We start from the raw sequence: 24,780 nt of genomic DNA, 5'->3' as shown, positions 1-24,780 counted from the left end.
TCTTAGGAAGAGGTGGTTCTGAAACCCAACTTCAGTCAATGGACATTGATAATCTGTTCCTGTCAACCCTATAAATCCGAGGAGGCTACCGAACGTGAATAGAAATTTGAATTTGAAATAGTGTGGTCTATGGAGTCATCTTCAAGAGGCCATCAGTCAGCCATTGTTCATGTGGATTCACGAATTGCTGCCAATCTGGTTGGTAGGGTCTACAGGTGGAGTGCAACCCATTTTTTTAAAAAAAAATATTTAAATTCCAGTTAGTTAACATACAGTGTAATATTATTTTTAGGTGTATGATATAGTGATTCAGAAGTTCCATACATCACCACATGCTCATCACAGCAAGTGTAGTCCTTCATACTCATCACCTATTGAACACATCCCCACCCCCACCTCCATTCCCCTAACCACTGATTTGTTCTCCATAGTTAAGAGTCCATTTCTTGGTTTACTTCTCTCTCTCTTTTTTGTCCCTTTGCTTCTTTTTTTTTCTTAAATTCCACATATGAGTGAAATCATATGGTATTTGTCTTTATCTATTTCACTTTTTTCTCTAAATCCATCCAAGAAATTGCAAATGGCATGATTTCATTATTTTTTTATGTCTAAGTAATATTCCATTGTGTATATATAGCACATCTTTTTTATCCATTGATCAATCAATGGACTCTTGGGTTGTTTACATAACTTGTAAATAATGCTGCCTTAAACATAGGAGAGCATGTATTCTTGCAATTAGTATTCTTATTATTTGGGTGAAAACCCAGTAGTGTGATTGCTGGATCATAGGATAGTTCTATTTTTAACTTTTTGAGGAAACTCCACACTGTTTTCCAGAGTAGTTGCATTACTTTGCATTCCTACCAATAGTGGAAGAGGGTTCCCTATCCTCATCAACACCTGTTGTTTCTTGTGTTGTTGATTTTAGTTATGCCATTGATTTTTACAGATGTGAGGTAATATCTTATAGCAGTTTTGGTTTGTATTTCCCTGATGATGAGTGATGATGAGCATCTTTTCATGTGTCTGTTGGCCATCTGTATGTTTTCTTTGGAAAAATGTCTATTCATGTCTTCTGTCCATTTTTAACTGGATTATTATAATTATTTTGGTGTTGACTTTTATATTTTGGATACAAACCCTTTACCAGATATGTCATTTGCAATTATTTTTTCCCATTCTGTAGCTTTCCTTTTAGTTTTGTTGATTGTTTCCTTCATTGTGCAGAAGCTTTTTATTTTGATGAAGTCCCAATAGTTTACTATTTATTTGTTCCCCTTGCCTCAGGAAACATATCTGGAAAGAAGTTGCTATGACCAATGACAAAGAAGTCACTTCCTGTGTTCTCTTCTAGGATTTTAATGATTTCTTGTCTCACATTTAGGTCATTATCCCATTTTGAATTTATTTTTGTGTATAATATAAGAGAGTGGCCCATTCTTTTGCATGTCGCTGTCCAGTTTTCCTAATACCATTTGTTGAAGAGGCTGTTTCCTATTGGATATTCCTTCGTGCTTTGTCAAAGGTTAATTGACCATGTATTGTAAGTTTACTTCTGTGTTTTCTATTTTGTTCTATTGATCGATGTGTCTGTTTTTGTGCCAGTACCATACTGTTTTTATCACTACCACTTTGTAATATAACTTGAAGTCTAGAATTATGATGCCTCCAGCTTTGCTTTTCTTTTTCAAGATTGTTTTGTCTATTTAGGGTCTTTGTGGTTCCATACAAATTTTAGGATTGTTTGTTCTAGTTCTATGAAAAATGCTGTTGGTATATTGATGAGAATTGCATTATATGTGTGGATTGCTTTGGGTGACATAGACATTTTAACAATATTTGCTCTTCCAATTCATGAGCATGGAATGCCTTTCCATTTTTTGTATCATCTTCAGTTTCTTTCATTAGTGTCTTTTAATTTTCAGAGTAGAGGCTTTTCACCTCTTTGGGTAGGTTTGTTCCTAGGTATCATTGTTTTTGGTGCAATTGTAAATGGGATTGATTCCTTACTTTGTCTTTCTGCTGCTTCATTGTTGGTGTATAGAAATGCAACAGATTTCTATACCTTGATTTTGTGTCCTGTGACTTTACTGTCCTAGTAGTTTTTGTTGTTATTGTTGTAGAGTTTTAGGTCTTTCTATGTATAACATCATGTCATTAGTAAATAGTGAAAGTTTTACTTCTTCTTTGCCAATTTGGATGCCTTTTAATTCTTTTTGTTTCCTGATTGCTGTGACAAGGTCTTCCACTACTATGTTAAATAATAGGGGTGAGAGTGGACATCCCTATCTTGTTCCTGACCTTAGGGAAAATGCTCTCAATTTTTCCCCATTGAAGATAATATTAGTTGTGGGTTTTTCATATATGGAGTTTATTATGTTGAGGTATGCTTCCTCTTAACCTACTTTGTCAACGGTTTATATCAAGAATGGATGTTGTACTTTGTCAAATGTTTTTTCTGTATCTAATGATTTCTTTTATTAATGTGATGTGTCACATCAATTCATTTCTGAATATTGAACCATGCTTGCAACCAAATCCCATTATCTTGTGGTAAATGAGTTTTTAAGAAGTATTGTTGGATTTGATTTCCTAGTATTTTGTTGAGGATTTTTGCACCTGTGTTCATCATGGATATTGTCCTGTAGTTCTCTTTTTCAGTGTGTCTTTATCTGGTTTTGGTATCAGTGTAAAAAATTTGAACGTTTTCCTTCCTTCCATTTTTTGGGGATAGTTTGAGAACAGGGATCAACTCTTCTTTAAATTTTTGGTAGAATTCACCTGTAAAACCATCTGGTCCTGGATTTCTGGTTTTTGGGAGGTGTTTGTTTGATTTTTTTGTTTTGTTTTGTTTTGTTTGCCCCACTGATTCAATTTCTTTCCCAGTAATCAGTCTGTTTACATCTTCTATTTCTTTCTGTTTCAGTTTTGGTAGCTTATGTTTCTAGGAATTTATCCATTCCTTCTAGGTTGTTCAATTTGTTGCCATATAGTTCTTCATAATATTCTCTTACAAGTGTTTGTATCTCTGTGGTGTTGGTTGTTATTTTTCTTCTCATTGGTGATTTTGTTCATTTCGGTCCTTTCTCTTTCTTTTTTGTTGAGTTTGACTTTATCAATTTTATTTTATTTTTTTCAAAGAACCAGCTCGTGATTTCATTGATCTGTTGTATTGGTTTTTTTTTTTTTGTTTCTATATTATTTATTTCTGCTCTAATCCTTATTATTGCCTTCCTTCTGCTGGCTTTTGGCTTCATTTGTAGTCCTTTAGCCCCTTTAGGTATAAGGCTATGTTTATTTAAGTTTTTTTTGTTGTTGTTGTTTTGGTTTTTTTTTTTTTTTTGCTTCCTGAGTTAAGCCTGTATTGCTATATACTTCCCTCTTTGAATGAGTTTGCTGCATTCTGAAGATTTTGGATCATTTTGTTTTAATTTTCATTTGTTTCCATGTAATTTTAAATTTCTTTTTTGATTTCCTGGTTGACTCATTCATTATTTAATAGCAAGTGTTGAACCTCCATGTATCTGTGGTCTTTACAGATTTTTCTTCATATAGTTGATTTCTAGTTTCCTAATGTTGTGGTCAGAAAAGATGCATGGTATGACTTCAATCTTCTTGAATTGTTTTTTTTTGTTGTTGTTGTTTTTGTTTTTGGTGGGTGGGGGGCTATTATGTGACCTATTCTAGAGAATGTTCCCTGTGCACCTGCAAATAATGTGCATTCTGCTGTTTTCGGATGGATTGTTCTGAATATATCTGTTAAGTCCATCTGGTCCAGTGAGTTATTCCAAGCCTTTGCTTCTTTATTTTAGATATCTGTCCATTGATGTAAGTGGGGTGTCAAAGTACCCTACTATTATTGTATTATTATCAATGAATTCCTTTATTTCTGTTATTAATTGTTCTGTGTATTTGTGTGCTCCCATGTTGGATGTATAAATCCTTATGATTGTTATATCTTCTCATTAGATTGTGCTCTTTATTGCCATATAGTACTCTTCTTTGTATCTTGTTACAGTCTTTGTTTTAAAGTCTAGTTTGTCTGATATATAAGTATTCCTACTGCAGCTTTCTTTTGACTTCCACTTGCATGATAAATATTTCTCCATCCCCTCAATTTCAATCTGCAGGTGTATTTATGAATAAAATGAGTCTGTTATAGGCAGCATATAGATGGGTCTTGTTTTTTATTTATTCTGACACCCTATGTCTTTTGACTGGAACATTTAGTCCACTTACATTCAAAGTAATTACTGATAGATATAAATTTATTGTCATTTTATTTCTTGTTTTGTGGTTGTTTATGGAAATTTTCTCTGATCCTTTCTTGTCTTTCACGTTTTGCTGATTTTCTTTAGATATTTGTATTTCTTTCTCTTTATTCTTTGTATGTTTACTGGTGGTTTTTGATATGTGGTTACCATTAGATTTGTATATAACCTCTTCTGCATATATCAGTCTATATTAAGTTGATGATCATTTAAGTATGAACTATTTTTTGTCCTCTCCTTCCTGTATATGTTATTATATTTTATATACATTTTTTGGTTAGTTCCTTGATTAATTTTTTTTTACAGAAAGATTTGTTTTTGAGATGCCTAGGTGGCTCAGCAGTTGAGTGTCTGCCTTTAGCTCAGGGTATGATCCTGGAGTCCCAGGATTGAGTCCCACACTGGGCTCCCCTCAAGGAGTCTGCTTCTCCCTCTGCCTATGTCTCTGCCTCTCTCTATGTCTCTCATGAATAAATAAATAAAATATTTAAAAAAGAAATATTCGTTTTTACAGTTTTTGTATTTCCTACCTTCATATTGTTACTTTTGGTCTCTCCTTTCCACTCAAAATGGATTGGAAAGTGTATTTCTTGCAGGGCTGGTTTAGGACTCATGAACTTTAGTTTTTGTCTGGGAAACCGTTTATCTCTCCTTCTATTTTGGATTATAACCTTGGTGGATAGAGTATTCTTGGCTGTAGATTTTTCCCATTTAGCACTTTGAATATATCATACCACTCTCTTCTGGTTTGCAAAGTTTCTGTTGAAAATTTCCTACTAGCCTATGGGTTTTCCCTTGTGAGTTAATGACTTATTTTGCATCGCTTCTTTTAAGATTTCTTTCTTTATCACTATATTTCACAGATTTAATTACAATGTTCTTGGTGTAGACTTGCTTTTGTTGAGTTTAGTAGGGGTTTTTGTGCCTCTTGGATCTGGATATCTGCTACCTTTCCCATATTAGGGAAGTATTTCTTCAAATAAATTATCTGTTCTCCTTTCCCTATCTTCTTCTTTTGAGACTCCTATAATATGAATATTATTACATTTGATGAAATTACTGAATTCCTTAAGTCTATTCCTGCTTTGCATATTTTCTCTTTTGTTTAGCTTCACTGTTTTTCTTACTTTGTCTTCTAGAGCATTCATTCATTCCCCTGCTTCTTCCAGCTTGCTGTTCATTGCATCAAATGTATTTCTAATCTCATTTATTGCACTATTGATATCTGATTGATTCTTTTTTAACTCTTTTATTTTTGTAGTAATGATCATTATGATCATTATAATGATCTTATGATCATTGCTTTAAATTCTTCATCTGCATGTTACTTTTATCTGTTTTGCTTAGTTCTCTGGCCCTAGTCTTTTAAAAAAGATTTTATTTATTTATTTATTTATTTATTTATTTATTTGAGAGAAAGAGAGAGAGAGAGAGAGATGTTGTGCATGAGCAGGAGGAGGGGCAGAGGGAGAAGGAGAGAAAGAATTGTAAGCAGACTCTGCACTGACTGCAAAGCCCAACGTGGGGCCCAATCTTACAAACCTGAGATCATTATCTAACCTGAAATCAAAAGTCAGATGCTTAACTGACTGAGTCACCCAGAGACCTCTCTCTGGCCCTTGTCTTATTTAGTTCTTTTGTTTGGGATAAATTCCTCTGTCTTGTCATTTTGTCTAAGTCTGCCTGTATCTGCGTTTTAAAAAGTCAGTTATGTCTCCTGCTCCTAAAAGTAATGGCCTTATGAGGAAGAGATCATGTAGTACCCAAGGCCGGCACTTCAGGGAGTATCTTCAGTGTGTGCTCTCTGTGCTCTGCTGTTATGTTTCGGCTGCTCTATCCTTCTGGCCAGTCACCTGCAGAAGTTCTGTTTCCTATTGCAGGCCATGTTTGGTCCTTGGACTGAATGTGGTGAGTTTAGTTAGTTGTGCTTTGATCTAAATACCATCTCCACTGGAAATGACACCCTGCTGAACTCTCTGATTGGGAGACATGATGTGAGCAGAATTTTGTGTTGGTCTCCTGGAAGGGCAATTTCATCAGTGCACAGGTATGTGGGGCTAAGGGTAGCAAGTTAGGTAGCCAGTTCCAGCCTCTGCTGCTTCGCACAGGTGGCTCTATGTTTATGCTAAGGGGCAGTGGGAGGGGATGGTTCCAAACAACTCCTTTGTTCAGAGAGGTGACTCCATGAATGCTGCCTGTCAGGGATGTGCTCTGAGAACAAATATTCTCCCCTTCATGCACCCCAGGAACTCTTCAGATTACTGTTTACATGCTCTCTACTCCCAGGTTTTTTGCCTATCTTCTCTCCAAGACCAACACATTGACCTCTAGGGTCTATTGAAGCCTGCTGACCTTTAAAATTCCAGGCTTTAAGCCTCACTCATTGTAAATACTCAAGAAATTCAGCTCAGCTCACTTTCTATGCCAGTGGTGATGGAGAAATGTTCTCCTTGTGCATTCCCTTGTGTGTTTCCCTCTCTCTCTATCACCCTTCTCTGCTACCATGACTCCCTTCTCGCCACAGCAGCCATGATCTATTTGTACCTTAAACCACGTCTCTGCACTTCAGACCTTCTTCAATGTGGCCTCTTCTCTCCCAGAACAGGAGTTTGTTCTGTCAGTCTTCAGGTGGATTTCTGAGGTATTTAGGATGAATTAATAGTTAGTTGTATTCATGGATGGGCTTAGGGTCCTATTCTGCTGCCATCTTCATGCCTCCAGTGTGCAACCTCATTCTTGGTTGAAGAGAGCGATGACACTAATAGGTGTTTATGAGTGCTTACTATATACTGGACACCATTCTACGTACTCCACACACATTAATTCATTTAATTCTTACAACAACTCTGTAGGTAGGTAATGTTATTATCCCCCTTAGAATTGAGGAAACCATCCAAACAGTTTAGGTAACTGCCCAGTGCCACACTCTGGGCGGGTGTGTACTCGAGCCACCTCTTAACTGCCATACTTGCATCCCTTTCTTAAATAGCAAGAGTAATAATATGCAAAAATTAGACAAATCGTTCCCCACCCCAACCCAAACTGCAACAGAAACCGATATGTATTATTTGCTTATTGGTTCAGTGTCTTTCTTAGAGCTCTATAGGGATCATATGTTATAATATATTTATATGCTCCTGTTGCTCAAACTAAGGTATTATTGTAGAAAACATTAAGTAACAGAGGAAACAAAACTCTTTTCACTAACACTTTACAGTAATTCTTTGTTACCTGATCTCAATGATCCAAATATTTCAGGAGAGAATGTTCTTTGGCTTAAAGAATGTGGATAATAATCTCCACTTGCTGTGGTCTGGCTTGTACCAATTAAAAACTCTCTACTGCTTCTTTCTTGTTTGCTTTTGTGTCTTGATTTCTTTACTCCAAACAACACAGTTTTAGAGTACTTTTGCTTCCTTCCTTGGCTTGAAGTTTGCTGGGCAATAAGTGTCCACCTTACAAAACCATACTGCTTCTCTCCAACCAGAATTCTACTGAAACCTGCTTCTTGCTAAACAAAATGCGTCAGGAGCCCAGCTTAAGCTAAACCTCTCATCTCTTCCACTATGATCCCTTTTGCATTAACACCACTAGCACTTATGCATCTACAGTCATATTCTATATTTTAGGTTAAAGAAATTATGTTTTAATTGGAAACACTGTTTATAAATTTGTTTTCTTTTAGTTTGGCAGAGCCATAGACTACTACGATATCTTAAATATTGATTTAAAAAACCCTGCCCCATTTTAATACTCTTAAAAGACAAATTTAAATTCTTCATCATAGTAGGAAAATCTAGAGCATGCTTGAAAATTTTTGGCTAGTCTTTTTGAAAACCAATGTGATCAGTAAATATGAAAAGCAAAATAACTAACTATTCATGGGATATTTAGTAGAAAATAAAAATGAGCCTACTTGTGTTCCTTAACACCTGTCAAAATGTTATTAGTTCATTTTCTAGCTTCAATGTACCAAATGTGAGATTCTTTTCCAAATTAATAAAGAAACACATTCCTTGAAGCAACAGTTTTCTTTGTGAACATTTTGCTTTTTACAGTTGTAGTAGAAGGTGCAATTTAAACCAGGGGGATCTGGACTTAAGTGATAATAAATGATGAATTTCTATATCATGCTGCCAGAGAACACAGTGTGATAAGCATTAATGTTCCCCAGAATGTTTGCGGTCATTTGGAACAGTTGCTAAAGTTATGGCTAAACAAAGAATTTTAGAAAATAACACCAAGAATTATTAAGAATTATTATCCCACAATAAAGAGAGAATGCATTTAAACTAGCAGGTGTTTTGCTTTTGCTTTTTTTCTTTTTGCTTCCTGCTGACTCTGGCCTTGTCTACACAAATCGAGCATTTGATTCCCGACCTCAGTATGGCCATGACATTATTGATTGACCAGCTATTTGTGCATACCCCCTAAGGGAGGTCACACGCAACCTGACTAATCCAGCTAGTTTGGCTAAGTCTTGGTTTATGAGTGATATTTAAATTTTAGTCATTATTATATTTTTGTTCACCATTGGGATAAATTCTTTGTCCCTCAATCTTGAGCTTTAGAAACTGATGTCTTGGAAGGATCATCAAGACAGTGTGGTCCTGGCACAAAAACAGACACATAGATCAATGGAACAGAATAGAGAATCCAGAAGTGGACCCTCAACTCTATGCTCAACTAATATTCGACAAAGCAGGAAAGACTATCCACTGGAAAAAGGACAGTCTCTTCAACAAATGGTGCTGGGAAAATTGGACAGCCATGTGCAGAGGAATGAAACTAGACCATTCTCTTACACCAGACACAAAGATAAACTCAAAGTGGACAGAATAGCTAAATGTGAGACAGGAATCCATCAAAATCCTAGAGGAGAACACAGGCAACACCCTTTATTTACCTCAGCCGCAGCAGCTTCTTGCAAGACACGTCTCTAAAGGCAAGGGAAACAAAAGCAAAAATGAACTATTGGCACTTCATCAAGATAAAAAGCTTCTGCACAGCAAAGGAAACTGTCAACAAAGCTACAAGACAACCTACAGAATGGGAGAAGATATTTGCAAATAACATATTAGATAAAGGGCTAGTATCCAAGATCTATAAAGAACTTATTAAACCCAACACCCAAAAAACCAACCAATATAGTCAAAAAATAGGTAGAAAGGGATGCCTGGGTTCCTCAGTTGTTGGGCATCTGCCTTTGGCTCAGGGCATGATCCCAGGTTCCTGGGATAAAGTCCTGCATCGGGCTCCCCATGCGGAGCTTGCTTCTCTGCCTGTGTCTCTGCTTCTCTCTGTGTATCTCTCATGAATAAATAAATAAAATCTTAAAAAAAAGATATGGTCAGAAGACATGAATAGATATTTCTCCAAAGAAGACCTATATATAGGTCTACAAATAGACAACAGACACATGAAAAAAATCCTCCACATCACTTGGCATCAGGGAAATACAAACCAAAACCATGAGATACCACTTTATATACCAGTTAGAATGGCTAAAATTAGCAAGTCAGGAAACAAATGCTGGCAAGGCTGCAGAGAAAGAAGAACCTTATTAAAGTGTTGGTGGGAATGCAAACTGGTACAGTCACTCTGGAAAACAGTAGGGAGGTTCCTCAAGAAGTTAAAAATAGAGCTACCGAACAAACCAGCAATTGCACTGCTGGGGATTTACCCCAAAGACACAGATGCAGTGAAACGCCGGGACACCTGCACCCCATTGTTCACAGCAGCAATGTCCACAATAGCCACACTGTGGAAGGAGCCTTGGTGTCCATTGACAGATCATGGGTAAAGAAGATATATATATCATATATATATATATATATATGATATATATATATCATTGCTCAGCCATCAGAAAGGATGAATATCTACCATTTGCATCGTCATGGATGGAACTGGAGGGTATTATGCTAAGTGAAAAAAGTCAATTGGAGAAAGGCAGTTATCAAACAGTTTGATTCACATGTAGAATATAAAAATAGTGCAAGAGATCATAAGGGAAAGAGGGGAAACTGAATCGGGAAAAATCAGAGAGGAAAACAAACCATGAGAGACTCAACTCTGGGAAACAAACAGGGTTGTTGAAGGGGAGGTGCGTGGAAGGATGGGGTAACTAGATGACAGGCATTAAGGAAGGCATGTGATGTGATGAGCACTGGGTGTTCTATGTGACTGATGAAATATTGAAAACTACATCAGATAATAATGGTGTACTATATGTTGGCAGATTGAATTAAAAGAAAATTTCAAAGAGAAACTCTGAAGAACCGAATGAATGAAAAAGAAAATGTAATAGAGCACTGGGTGTTATATGCAACTGATGAATCCCTGTAATCTACCTCTGAAACTAATAATATACTATATGTTAATTCATTGAATTTAAATAAAATTAAATAAAAAATAAAAAAACAAGGCTTCATCCCTATGGTGTTGCCCTAGGAGTCAGCCAGTACGGTGAGTGATGGAGAAGTGAGGGAAGTCTTTCATAGCTGTGGACTCTGTACCCAGAAATGACCTTTGCTGACTCATTTGCCCTGAAGGGTCAGTTTAGAGAAAAAGTAGAGAATTATGGACAATCATAATCATATAAGAACTAGAGGTGAAATCAAATTTGTTTTGACTGAGTCTATGAAAACATGAATTATCAGAGCTAATGGCATCACAGGACAAACAAATGTGGCCCCAACTACTGTCATGTAGCTCAACTTGACAGATGCTTCTTGCAGAAACAAAGAGACCATGGGCAACTGTAAAATGAGATTTTTATTTATTTTTTATTTTTTGAAAAATATTTTATTTATTTATTTGAGAGAGAGAGAGAGAGAGAGAGAGAAAGCATGAGCAAGGGGAGGGGCAGAGGGAGAAGAAGACTTCCCACTGAAGGGATCCAGATATGGCATTAAATCCCAGGACCCTGGGATTGTGACCTGAGCTGAAAGCAGACGCTTAACCAGCTGAGCCACCCAGGCACCCATGAGATTTTTATATTGATTATTACCTTGGACCAGAAAGTGTAAACATATAATTTTTAATATTTTCAAAGAGCCCTAAAAGAAAAGAGAAAGCTCTGTTATTTGTTAAATCCCTGTTGTGTGCCAACTGGTACCATGACACATGCTGCACATGGCATATACCATTTTTATCCTTTTGTCAACAATATGAGGTAGTTATATTCTTCCCAATTTGCTTCTCTGAGGAATTGAGGCAGGGAGATCAGACCTCTTCAGACTACTGGTCTGAATTTCCATAGGATTTAATTGCAGAGTTGGGATTTAAATCAATGTCTGTTTGGCTCCCCAAATGAGAATTTGTTACAAGAAATCAGTTAATCCTAATGCTTTGTTGCATCTGTTAAGGAAATTCTATTGGCTTTAGTAGAAAATGAAAACATGATAACTTAAAAACCTGAAACCTGAGCATATTTAACCAATTCAGAATGATTTTCTCAACCCTCTCTTTGAAAAATTATTGAAGAAATTCAGAGAACAGAAAGGCCCCACAGTCCCCACTTTGGATTGAGAAAGGATATTGATGCCATGGGACGCCTTAAGCAGAAAGGCTGTAGATATCCTGCAGATGGTGGGCTGTGTGCTGGGGGTTCCTCTGAATCTTTCCAAAGGTAAGTTAACGACACTGTGCCAGCTGCTGTCTGTGGTGCTGGGGTCTTGTATTTGCTCTAAAGGAGGACAGCTGGGAAGGAGGATATCATGGCCTTTTTTTTTTTTTTTTTTTTACTAGGCAGATGAGTGATTTTTATTATAGGGCTTTCAGGTTATTCCAACTGGAAGAGTTTTGTAATATAGGCTTTGTGGAGAGCCAGCCTAGGATTTGGGCTCTGGGCCTGAGGGAGTCTGCGTGAGCTGTCAGGCATGACTGGGACTGAGCTGCGTGGAGGTGTATATGTGGGTTGAAGTTCTGGACTACTGAGTGAATTGATAGCTTCCAATTCCAATGTGAGAGGGGGTTCCACATCAAGCAATTCTCACACACCAGCTGGGTGTCCTACAATTCAACTCAATTTTGACACTGTCTGCCTGAAATAGCATCAGATTTCACAGGTTTAGGGGCCAGTACTGTAAGACTGCCCTCCCCCACTTCAGATGCCAGTCACAAGTCCAGTTTGTTTCCTATGCTTTTGATGTAACTGGCTATAGATCAGATTCCAATGACCCCCTCCTCAAGTCTGATTAATTTGTTAGAGCAGCTCACAGAATTCATGGGAAAAGCACACCTACTAGTTTACCAGCTTATTATAAAAGGACACAACTCAGGAACAGCCAGATGGAAAAGGGCATAGAGCATAGGGCAAGTATGTGGAAAGGGTATGGAGCTTCCATGCTCTCTGAGAATACCACTCTCCCGGAGTCTCCATGCGTACACCAACCTAGAAGCTTTCAAACCCCATCCTCTCGGGCTTTTATGGTGGCTTCATTACATGTGCACGATTGGTTAAATCATTGGCCACTGGGAATTGATTCAACCTCAGGGGCCTGCTCCCCTCCTTGGCTGTCAGAGGTTGGTATTGAAAGTTCTCAACACCCTAATCACATGGTTGAGTCCCTTGGTAACCAGCCCCTATCCTTAGGTTACAGAGAGCCTCTCCAAAAGTCACCTCATTACCCTAACAAAAGACACCTTATTGCTCCCATCTCTTAGAAAATTCCAATGGTGTTAGGAGCTCTGTACCAGAAAAGGGAAGGAAGACTAAATATATATTTCTTATTATGTATCACAGGGCTCCTCTCTGTATCTCAGCTTCTCTGCTGCCTTCTCTCCTTGTTTTCACTAGATGTTTTTAACATTTCTATTTCACTCTTTGAATAGGTACTACAGGCATATATATTTATATATGTATGTGTAAATGTGTGCAGATATGTATGAATAATAAAAAGTTTCCCTCTCAACTGTTTATCCCCTATTCCCAATTACTGCTCCTCAAAGAGGTAATGAATCTTCTGGGGTTTCTTCATACATATATAAGCAAATATGAATATAATCACTTTCTCCCAGTTGTTAGGGTCTCCGAGAAGTAGTGACAAGATGGAATCAGAAATGCCTGTGAAGGATGAAGGGGAGAGGCAGCAGGAGAAGAAAAGGGAGCCTTTGGATTATGAATGGCTCATAGTCTGACTCTTGGGGGCAAGGATGGGAAAGAAAGGAAGATTGAGTAGGAAGAGTCTCAGACTGTGGTCCAGCTCCAGAAAATGTTTTGACCTGGCCAATGAGGAGTCCTTGAGCCAAAGCTACCAATTCCAGGAGTCCTAGGTCCTGTAGAAATAGATCAGTTCTAGTACCCCTGCCATGCTCAGTCACGGGCTGGGAGCAGCCTAGGGAAATAGGACTGCAGCACGACCATGGTGGCAGTACATTATGCACCGTGTTTTGTACCTTGTGTCTTGGAGACTTCTCACAAAGCAGATGGCTCACTTTCTCTTTCTTTCTTTCTTTTTCTTTCTTTCTTTCTTTCTTTCTTTCTTTCTTTCTTTCTTTCTTTCTTCTTTCTTTCTTTTCTTCTTCTTCTTCTTCTTCTTCTTCTTCTTCTTCTTTCTTCTTCTTCTTCTTCTTCTTCTTCTTCTTCTTCTTCTTCTTCTTCTTCTTCTTCTTTAAATCATTGCGTGGTGTTCCATTGTGTAGATATATCTTAAGTTATTGAATCTTTTCTGTATTGGTAACTGCTTGGGCTCTTTCAAATATGTTGCAGTATAAAGAGTATTGAATGAATAATCATGTAAGTATGTAATTTCTTTCTTCTTTTTTTAAAGATTTCATTTATTTATTCATGAGAGACACACATAGAGAGAGTGAGAGAGAGAGAGGGAGAGAGAGAGAGGCAGAGACACAGGCAGAGGGAGAAGCAGGCCCCATGCAGGGAGCCCGATGTGGGACTCGATCCCAGGTCCCCAGGATCACACCCTGGGTCAAAGGAGGCGCTAAACTGCTGAGCCACCCAGGGATCCTGTAAGTATGTAATTTCTTATGTGCATATATGTGAACTTATTATGTTCACATAAGTGGACTTGTGGAATTATTTAGTGAAAGCGTATATGTGGTTTTCACAGATAATGTGAAATTGACTTCCAAAGGGATTGTGCCAATTTATATTCTCACCAAGTAGTGCATAGGAGTACGTTTCCTCCCATAGTCTCTTCAATTCATGGTTAGCAAACTTTTGGATTGTTGCCAATGAAATACCTGGATTTTGGTTTGCATACTTGCCATGAATTTTGTTATCTTTCTTTGTATTACTTAGGTATCTCAATTGGGTCATGTTCTCTACCACTCCTGCCCTTTAAGGCATTTCAGTTTTTCTGGTTTTAGATTCCTACTTCTGTCTCAGTGCCCATAAACACACCAGATTTGCATCAATATTTGGCTGAGACAGGCACCAAATGTTTCCTGTTTGGGCACAAACTGTCTTTATAATTGACTTATGCTTTTATTTCTTGTTCTTGAATTCAAAGAGAGAAGAAAAAGAATAGAAAATATGAGTAGCAAAATGCGCTACTGTTGATCTGTAGTACAGAAAGAAGAGCTAAAAAATAAGAAAAAACAGTAATCTTAAAGATCAACATGCAGGAGCAAGTTAAGTCTTACATAAATTAAAAGTAGCCAAAGAAAAACTGTCCTGAATGAACACATTTTTGAGTCTTATACAGATAGCTAAATAGATGTCAGTTTTTCTCAAATTACATTATATAGTATGAATAAAGATTAAAAGAGTCAATCACTGAAGTGGAAAAGCTGAGTCTCTAGGATACTTAGGTCTGCTTTCTTGTTTAACCATATTCCAGAGAAATGATGCACTTTTCTGGGAAAAGAGCTGGATATGTTCATAAGAATACAATTGAGGATGCTCAACAGAGGGATTACCTAAAAAATACTAAATCTCATCCCTAAACACCTCATCATGATGAGATATTTGGCTTCTGCAGTAGTTAATATTTTTAGTGATGACATATCTTGTGTTTCTACTTTTATTTCTTTCTCTTTAAAACAATTCCTAGGGCATCCTGGGTGGCTCAGTGGTTTAGCACTTGCCTTCCGCCCAGGGCATGATCCTGGAGACCTGAGATCAAGTCCCACGTCGAGCTCCCTGCATGGAGCCTGCTTCTCCCTCTGCCTGTGTCTCTGCCCCTTTCTCTCTGGATCTCTCATGAATAAATAAATAAAATCTTTAAAAAATTCCTAATATTCTTGGAAATTTTCAAATATTCCCAGAAGGGAAATCTGAGAAATTGTGTGTGTGTGTGTGTGTGTGTGTGTGTGTGACAGAGACAGAGAGACAGAATGAGGGAGAGAGAGAGAGAATGAGAAAAGATATACTAAGATCAAACTAAAATTTTATTTTCATTAGGGACAGGTAACTTCCTGGGTACTAATAGGGATTCTTATATCTAATTTATTCTAAAAAATACAAAAACTTTGTGGAAGTTAATTTTTATTTTAGTCTTAGAAAAATAATCATTGAAATCAAGAAAAGGCATTAAAGAAATAAATAGATATCTTTAGCCTTTGTCATCTTTAGTTCTCACATATGTAGGTGGAGATAATATTACTTAGTTCATAAAGTTCTTACATTATGGTTTTGTTTTCATATGCATACATAGGCACATGGTGTGGGCTTCATAAAAGTTATATTTCTTCAAAGAATTATCATTGCTTACAGAATAAAATCCAATTAAAAAAAACCAGCATTTAAGGCTCCCTACAATCAGTTCCAAGGTAATGTTTTCCTGCCATATTTTCCTGTATTCCATGTAGGACCTGCATGTCAGCCAGCCAGCCCAAGTGTCTTGTCTCCAGGAAACTTAGCACATCCTTGCCTTCCTGTTTTACTACTGTATTCCCTCTGGAATTTTCTAATCTCTCCTATCTAAATCCCACTTTTGTTTAAATCCAAAGTCAAAATAAAATGTCTTGAGTGTCCCTAGTTACCACCTCAACCCCTGTGACCTTTCTCTGCTTTCATGTCCTGCAGCGTGTCTTGTTCTTGCCTAGCATTTGGCATGTGGCACTCCGCTCATGAGAAAGGTCAACTTTGAGTGTTTATGTTCTGTCTCCTGAGAAGCTGGGTAACACCCTGGAGGGCTGGCACATTCTGTATCCCTCCTTTTTACATCATCCCAGGAACTCACTGAGGTGCCCAATAGCTATTTATTGATGTGTTACAATGAGACCACCATCAATAATCAGAAGTTCGTATTTCTAAAAAAAAGTATATTTGGGGGAGATAAATAAAATGTGCAAGAAACAGATTTAGTGATTTCATTTTTTTCATATATCAGAGCTTAAAAGTTTTACTGGATAATATTACAGTTGAAATCTTGTGGTAAAATGAGTACTTTTTTTAATTTCTTAATATTTTTTTTAATTTTTATTTATTTATGATAGTCACAGAGAGAGAAAGAGAGAGAGGCAGAGACATAGGCAGAGGGAGAAGCAGGCTCCATGCACCGGGAGCCCGACGTGGGATTCGATCCTGGGTCTCCAGGATTGCGCCCTGGGCCAAAGGCAGGCGCCAAACCGTTGCGCCACCCAGGGATCCCTAAAATGAGTACTTTTGCTAGAGATTAAAATTTTGCTTTTGTCTTCTTTTGAAGTGGTGCCAGTAATATGCACAACCTTCACTCTCTTCTTAGGGCAAAGTATCTAGACTCTTAGAAAACAACTTTATTTGCAGGTGCATGTGCAGGGTCCAAGGTCTCCTGGGTTGTAAAAGCAGAAAACAATGAGACCTTTTGTGAAAGAAAGAAAGAAAGAAAGAAAGAAAGAAAGAAAGAAAGAAAGAAAGAAAGAAAGAAAGAGGGTTTTGCTTAAAGGGAAAAGGACAAGTGAGTACCCTTGCCTATAGAAAACAGTTGAAATTAATCTCTTGCACCATACACAAAGATAAACTCAAAATGAATGAAAGATCTAAATGTGAGATAAGATTCCATCAAAGTCCTAGAGGAGAACACAGGCAACACCCTTTTTGAACTTGGCCACAGCAACTTCTTGCAAGATACATCCACGAAGGCAAGGGAAACAAAAGCAAAAATGAACTATTGGGACTTCATCAAGATAAGAAGCTTTTGCACAGCAAAAGATACAGTCAACAAAACTCAAAGACAACCTATAGAATGGGAGAAGATATTTGCAAATGACGTATCAGATAAAGGACTAGTTTCCAAGATCTATAAAGAACTTATCAAATTCAACAGCAAAGAAACAAACAATCCAATCATGAAATGGGCAAAAGACATGAATAGAAATTTCTCCAAAGAAGACATAGACATGGCCAACATGCACATGAGAAAATGCTCCTCATCACTTGCCATCAGGGAAATACAAATCAAAACCACAATGAGATCCCACCTCCCACCAGTGAGAATGGGGAAAATTAACAAGACAGGAAACCACAAATGTTGGAGAGGATGTGGAGCAAGGGGAACCCTCTGCATTGTTGGTGGGAATGTGAACTGGTGCAGTCACTCTGGAAAACTGTGTGGAGGTTCCTCAAAGAGTTAAAAATAGACCTGCCCTATGACCCAGCAATTGCACTGTTGGGGATTTACCCCAAAGATACAGATGCAGTGAAACGCCGGGACACCTGCACCCCAATGTTTATAGCAGCAATGTCCACGGTAGCCAAACTATGGAAGGAGCCTCGGTGTCCATCGAAAGATGATGGATAAAGAAGATGTGGTTTATGTATACAATGGGATATTCCGTTAGAAACGACAAATACCCCCCATTTGCTTCGACGTGGATGAAACTGGAGGGTATTATGCTGAGTGAAATAAGTCAATCAGAGAAGGACAAACATTACATGGTCTCATTCATTTGGGGAATATAAAAAATAGTGAAAGGGAATAAAGGGGAAAGGAGAGAAAATGAGTGGGAAATATCAGAAAGGGAGACAGAACATGAGAGACTCCTCTGGGAAATGAACTAGGGGTGGTGGAAGGGGCGGTGGGCGGGGGGGGGTGTGACTGGGTGGTGGACACTGAGGGGGGCACTTGATGGGATGAGCACTGGGTGTTATTTTATATGTTGGAAAATTGAACACCAATAAAAAATAAATTTATAAAAAAAAAGAAAATAGTTGAAATTAGATGTCTTATTTTTTGAAAGTTGAAAAGGAAGAAAGTGCCCAATTTCTGGGAATGTTTACTCTGAGGGAGAAAAAGAGACACAGTCCTTATCTAGAAAAAGTGAGAAGGTGAACGTTGGACCTTGTTTTGGCCCAGTGCTCTAGGGCAGTTAGTCCCTGTGGGTAGCTCTTGAGGTCTAAGAAAATGCTGAGGACTGAGAAGCCTGCTGTGTGGATCCCAGTGAGGCATGCTTGGCCTGGTTCTGTGTCTGGGGGAGTCAGGGCTGCCTGGACCAATAAACTCCTATGCCTGAAACTAATATTACATTATGTTAACTAACTGGAATTTAAATAAAAACTTAAAAAAAAAAAACTGGAGCATTTCCCAACAGTGACACCATATGACAGTGACCAAATGCCAAACTGTTCTTGCTGGGTTTGGGAGTCTGTAAGTCTCTGTAAGTCTGTAATTGGGGTTTAGAAAATTCATGGTACAGTGGCACCCCAGAGGAAGATATTGTTTCTTTCCCCTGACATAGTATATTGGTGCTTGAACATTTAATTCAAGTATTAAGAGATGTGACTATTTTTACCACTATTTTGTGGAGCTAACCAAAACTGGTATATGAGATCTATATTAATATATGAAGTCTATGACATATATTCAAGATAAAAACCACTGTTTTAGTGAATAAGACAGGAAATACACACCATGATCAAAAAGTTTAAGCTCAATATTATCAATATAAAGGGACTAAACTATTCATTAATTTCAGATTTCTGGGGTTCTATATGATACAAATCAAAAAATGGCCTAGTGAGTTGTAAAAGGTAATGGGTCTCCCAGAAGTAGATCATCCCTCCTTGTCTTTGTACAAAGTCTATTCATCCAGGAGAAAAATACTGATAATTGGCTGGAATGTCCAAGACATAATTATTCTCTGCTTTGGGTGCAATTTGGAGGGAAAGAGGAAAATGGTGATTAAAGCAAATAGTTTTCTATTAAGGTTGGAGACTTATCTGACCAATGACAGTTCAGAGAAATCAAAATCGAAGAAAAGAAGATGAAAAAATAGTTATAAATAAATTAAGGTGCTGTGAAAGATCATAATTACAGCTGATTAGTTAAATTTTAATAACTATAAGTTGTTCAAAATTCAGGTACCAATTTTTTGTTAAATATTAAGGGGTGCACTTCAAACCCCTTAATTAGAAAATGTATCATCACTAAAAGTCTAGAGTAATGATCCTAGTCACACACTTTAACCCAATAGAAGGTGACAGATAATAGTTCCACTATCACACTGCCTTTAGGAACTAAAAAACTGACTTATCTGTGACTCCATGGCCCTAAACAAATAATCAGTGATATGTGCAATATCATATATATGAGGGTGGGTGGGCAGAGGGAGAAGCAGACTCCCTTGCTGAGCATGGAGTGGACAGGGGGCTGATCCCAGGACTCTGAGATCATGACCTGAGCTGAAGTTAGTCATTTAACCAGTTGAGCCACCCAGGTGCCCCAGAATAATTTTTTTAAAAATAAAATTAATTTAGTTTTTTTTTCGTTATAAATAGAAACAGAAAGGGAGAGTGAGAGAGAGAGAATCTTAAGCAGGCTCCATGCCTGTTGGAGAGCCAGACCCAGGGCTCGATCTCTCAACCCTGAGATCATAACCTGAGCTGAAATCAAGAGTCTGTCACTTAACTGCCTGAGCCACTCAGGCACCCCTAAAATAAACTTGTTTTAGATTCATGGAAAAACTGTAAAAATAGTGCAATGAGTTCCCATAGGTAGTACACTCAGTTTATCATATTATTAACATCTTACATTAGTATGGTACATTAACCACCATTAATGACCAATACAGACATATTATTATTAGCTAAAGTCTACACTTTATTCATACTTCTTTTGTTTTACCTAATGCTCTTTTTCTGTTCTAAGACCCCACATGATATATAGGTGTGATTACATGTAGCATGTCTCCGATGCTCCTCTTGGCTGTGACAATTTCTCAGACTTTGCTTGTTTTTGATGATCTTGACAGTTTTAAGGAGTATTGGTCAGGTATTCTGTAGAATGTCCTACAATTAGTATTTGGTTGTTGTTTTTTTTCTCATGATAAGACTGGGGTATGGATTTTGGAGAAGACCACAAGAGATACGGTGATGTTGTCATTACAGCATGTCAAGGGGCATAGTATCAACACAACTTATTACAATTGACGTTGCCCACCCTCACCTGGCTAAGATAGTTTCTATTAAGTTTCTTTACTGTGAAGCACCCCTGCCCATCTGTGCACAGCCCACATTTAAGGAGTAGAGAGCTAGTCCCCCTCTCTGGTGAGAGTCGAGTATCTACATAAATTATTTACAGTTCTCCATTGGATATATGTCTATTTTCTTCTGTTTATTCATTCTATCATTTGTTTGTATCAACATGAATATGTGGATTTTTATTTATGACTTTGGCTTGAATTATTCCAACTTTGTTCATTGGGAGCTATTTAGTTGGCACCAGTGTCCTCTGAACATACCCTCATAATGGTGGCTTTTTGGAATCATTATATACTTTTTGTCACTAAGAAATGTTCTAGGCTCTTCTTGTTATTTTGTGCCCTCATCATGGAATCAGCCATTGTTCCAAGGATTCCTGATTCCTTTCCTAAAGAACTGTATTAGAAACCAAGATCTGAATTTTATTGGGTTGCCATAGCTTCTAGGCCCTTTTCAGCTAACAGAGAAAATACGCATGTCGCATGTGTGCACTAGCAATGCGTGTGTATTATATATATATGTGTGTATATATATATATACACACACAAATTTTTCTCTATCCATCTCTACCTATATTAAGCTAAACATGAGCTCATACTAATGTCTCCAACGTCAATCCATTACCTCATAGATCCCTCTAGACTTCTCTCCTTGTTTATCTATAACCTTCTACTTCAACACTGGGAAACTTGGCTAGGGTCCTTTTCCATGCATTACTTAATTGTACAATTCTAGTATACATTAACAAAACTGTTAATCCATATCACTGTTGTGGACTTTATTGACTAGAGAACAGTGTTTTTATCTTTATCTTATAGTCTCCATTCATTTTCAAAGTTACTTAATCAGCACCACCTTCATTCCCCCATTCATTGAGCATCTTTATAATACAATTAGATTTTTTCATTTCACTTCATCCTGAGATCCCCTAACCTCTTAAATGACTTGTAAGAATTTTGCATACATAAGATTCGCTGTTATGCCATAAATTTATATAGGTTTTAACAAATACAAATACATATACATATACAAATTTATATTTATATGTAAATGTATACATATACAAATGTCATATACTCACTATTACATTGTCATATATGATAGTTTTATACTCTAAAAATTCCCTGGTACTTCATCTACTCAACCCTCAATTCCTCCTCAAACCACCGGTAACAGCTTATCTGTTTATTCTATTATGGTTTTGCCTTTCCCAAGGCTTGAGTGTTTTTTTGGGGGGGCTTGAGTGCTAAATGATTGTTGAAGGACATCTTGGTTGCTTCCAAGTTTTGGCAATTATGAATAAGGCTGCCAAAGACATGCATGTGCAGTTTTTTTGTGTGTGAACATAAGTTTTCAACTTATTTAGGTAAATATCAAGGAGCATGATTGCTATATCATATGGTTAAGAGTTTGCTTAGTTTTGTAAGAACCGCCATACTGATTTCCAAAGTGCACCATTTTGCATTTGTACCAGCGATGTATGTGAGTTCCTATTGCTCTATATCCTTACCAACATTTGGTATTGTCAGTGTTTTGGATTTTAGCCATTTTGATGTATGTAGTGGTATCTCATTGTTTTAACTTTAATTTCCCTAATGATAAAAGATGACTGAGCATCATTTTACATGCTTATTTACCATCTGTAAATCTCCTTTGGTAGATATCTATTCAGATCTTTTGTCCATTTAAAAATTATATTTCTTGTTTTCTTGAGTTTAATAGTTCTTTGGAACTACTTTTTGGAAAAATAATACTGTTTTGGAAAACTAATACTTTTGGAAAAAACTCACTTTTTAATATTTATTTTGCAAGTATTTTCTTCCAGTCTATGGCTTGTCTTTCCACTATGTTAGTAATGTCTATCATAGAGCAAAAGTTTTAAATTTTAATAAAGTAAATTTATTTACTTTTTCTTTTATGGATGTGCTTTTGGCATTATATTAAAAACACATCATCAAATCCATGTTATGTAGATTTTTTTCTCCTTTTTACTTGTAGAAGTTGTATAGTTTTGTATTTTATATTTCCTGTTAATTTCTCTGTGTGTAAGACCTATATTTAGATTTCTTTTTGCATGTAAATATCCAATTGTCCCAGCATTATTAGTTGAAAAGCTTATTTTTCCATTGAATTGCTCTTTCACTTTGTTGAAATCAGTTGGCTACATTTATGTGGGTCTGCTGGGCTCTCTATTCCGTTCCACTGATCTATTTATCTATTCTTTTGTTAATACCAACATTCAATAAATATATATATACATATTTAAAAAACAAAGCAAAAAAAAGAGAAAAAAATACCAACATTGTCTTGATTTCTATAGCTTTATAGTAAGTATTGAAGTGAGATAATATCAAACATCCAACTTTGTTATTCAGTATTGTGTTGGCTATCCTAAATCCTTTGCTTTTTCATATAAATTCTAGGATGAGTTTATCAAAGCCTACAAAACAAGTTGCTGGGATTTTGATTGGGATTGTGTTGAATCTATAGACCAAGTTGGAAAGAGTTTTTTTGGAATCTGTGTTTTTTGTTGCTTTTCGAGTTTTCTGAGTTTGGTATTTAAAACATGTGTTGCCTGTTGGTGGGAATGTGAACTGGGGAAGCCACTCTGGAAAACTGTGTGGAGGTTCCTCAAAGGATTAAAAATAGATCTGCCCTATGACCCAGCAATTGCACTGCTGGGGATTTACCCCAAAGATACAGATGCAGGGAAACACCGGGACACCTGCACCCTGATGTTTCTAGCAGCAATGTCCACAATAGCCACACTGTGGGGGGAGCCTCGGTGTCCATCGACAGATGATGGATAAAGAAGATGTGGTTTATGTATGCAATGGAATATTACTCAGCCATTAGAAATGACAAATATCCGCCATTTGCTTCAACGTGAATGGAAGTGGAGGGTGTGATGCTGAGTGAAGTAAGTCAATCGGAGAAGGACAAACATTATATGTTCTCATTCATTTGGGGAATATAAATAATAGTGAAAGGGAATAGAGGGGAAGGGAGAAGAAATGGGTAGGAAATATCAGAAAGGGAGACAGAACATGAGAGACCCCTAACTCTGGGAAACAAACTAGGGGTGGTGGAAGGGGAGGAGGGCGGGGGGTGGGGTGACTGGGTGGTGGGCACTTAGGGGGACACTTGACAGGATGAGCACTGGGTGTTGTTCTGTATGTTGGCAAATTGAACACCAATAAAAAAAAAAACATAAAAAAAATAAATGTATTATTAAAAGAAAAAATAAAATAAAACATGTACTGCAAAAATACACGAGGGGAGCTTAGACAGTTTACCCTCAGCTTCCACTGAAGTACAGGAACCTGTAGACACTGGTTGGATACTCTCACCACTCTTTAGCACTGTGGTTTGCTTCTGTGAACCAAGCGCATGCCTTGGAGTCTCTTTCAAACCATCTCTGCTTCTCGTTATAAGAGTAGTTGCCTCAAATAATCTCAGCCTTAGCATGGGAAGATTTCTGGATAGCCCCAGGTGCCCTCAACTATCTTGCACAAAACTAACACCTCTTTGCCACTCCCATCCTGGTGCTTTCCTTTGGGTCAAAGTATCATCTTCAGATAATGCTTTCTTTTTCAATATATTTTATGATTTACACCTGAAGCAAGGTTGACACAATTTCACTTAATCCCATTATTTATGGTTTATAGAAAGTTGTCAGATAGTTCAGAAGGGAATATGTGCAGGTGCAGTTGACTTTGGTGAGAGTGTGAAGTAGGAAGACCCCAGAGTCGTATCATTGCTATGAAAAGGAAGCATGCCACAGTATTGGGGACCAAGTGTACATGGCCATAATGGGAGCTGAGGGCCCCCAGCAAAGGTGGGCATATCAGGGAGCAACCTTGGTGCCATTTGATCTCTCCTGGAACTTCATTTTTAGCAAATGAAGAAACTCCAATCAAACCCTTGTTGCAGTTCTCCTTAAAAATGAGTATTGAAGGGTAGCCCGGGTGGCTCAATGGTTTAGCGCTGCCTTCAGGATCGAGTCCCTTGTTGGGCTCCCTGCATGGAGCCTGCTTCTCTCTCTCTCTCTCTCTCTCTCTCTCTCCCTCTCTCTCATAAATAAATAAAATATAAGAAAGAAAGAAAAAATGAGTATGGATTCTTTCCTGCACAATTCCA

The 24,780-nt window shown here is 37.4% G+C and overlaps 1 protein-coding gene across 4 annotated transcripts in view; it reads right to left on the bottom strand.

Annotated features, from left to right (window-relative positions):
• Window positions 1-24,780, bottom strand: part of MC2R (melanocortin 2 receptor) — a 40,310-nt gene that overhangs the window by 10,747 nt on the left and 4,783 nt on the right. Inside the window, exons 2-3 of one of the 4 annotated variants that reach the window (XM_035705202.2) lie at window positions 9,181-9,213; window positions 6,819-6,910 (exon numbers count right to left, since the gene is read on the bottom strand). The exons of 1 other annotated variant lie outside the window; for it this stretch is intronic. The gene's annotated coding sequence lies outside the window, so the exon portion shown is untranslated. The remainder of the gene's footprint in view (window positions 1-6,818; window positions 6,911-9,180; window positions 9,214-24,780) is intronic. 2 more of the 4 variants (XM_025421881.3, XM_035705203.2) reach the window with 2 other exon arrangements.

This window comes from Canis lupus, chromosome 1 (genome assembly GCF_003254725.2).
Source record: "Canis lupus dingo isolate Sandy chromosome 1, ASM325472v2, whole genome shotgun sequence".
NCBI classification, from domain to species: Eukaryota; Metazoa; Chordata; class Mammalia; order Carnivora; family Canidae; genus Canis; species Canis lupus.
This window is presented reverse-complemented; position numbering and strand designations above follow the sequence as displayed.